The sequence below is a fragment of the Buceros rhinoceros genome, unplaced genomic scaffold (assembly GCF_000710305.1).
Source record: "Buceros rhinoceros silvestris isolate BGI_N320 unplaced genomic scaffold, ASM71030v1 scaffold7238, whole genome shotgun sequence".
Lineage (NCBI taxonomy): Eukaryota > Metazoa > Chordata > Aves > Bucerotiformes > Bucerotidae > Buceros > Buceros rhinoceros.
The window spans coordinates 22,646-23,272 of record NW_010428540.1 but is presented as its reverse complement, the minus strand read 5'-3'; the positions used below and the strand labels follow the sequence as shown (position 1 = coordinate 23,272).

Genomic DNA, 627 nt, shown 5'->3' with positions numbered 1-627 from the left:
AAATCTGGGCCCCAGTGCCTGCCCGGGGAACGGCAGCGGGTCTCTACCCAACCCCACACCGCTGACTGCATGCTGCACAGCTCTGCCAGGCTAATGCCGTGTCTTCTGCAGCCAGACCCCCGGATTCGGCTTGTTTGTCCTGGTTTATTATTTCCACAAGAGATGGAAGCACGTCACTCTTGCCCACCACAACTTTTGGTGACTCACTGAACAATATGTGTACTTTGTGTAGAGAAATTCCACTTTTCCTTCTGTGGGATGAAGAGCAAAAGCAAACCTCGTGCCCGTTGTCTTGCCCACCGTGCTGTGTCCAGCCAGAGGCTCACGCGTTCTCAGTCACGTCCTGCTTGGCGGCCTGACTGCCCTGGACGGGCAACCATAGTCCACAGGAAAGGTTGAGCTTTGAGCTGCATTTGCCACAGTTTCCTGCAGCATTGTGGTCATGACCATACACCCTTCCAAGTCACTTTTACATGATACCTTTTATGTCCCTGCTTTTCCCTCACACACTTTGTGCCTTCCCCAGAAGGCAGCAGGGCTGTTGCCTTGGCTGGTGGTCCAAGTGGTATCACACATTCATTTTGAAGGGAAACGGCATCTGGTGATTGGCTTTTTGAGGCTGTGCTA

General features: G+C 53.0%; 1 protein-coding gene across 1 annotated transcript in view; it reads left to right on the top strand.

The window, feature by feature from the left end:
• The window catches only part of ASXL2 (additional sex combs like transcriptional regulator 2), a gene marked incomplete at its 5' end in the record, with an annotated part of 51,257 nt that overhangs the window by 41,295 nt on the left and 9,335 nt on the right, over positions 1-627 (top strand). The window lies entirely within an intron of this gene.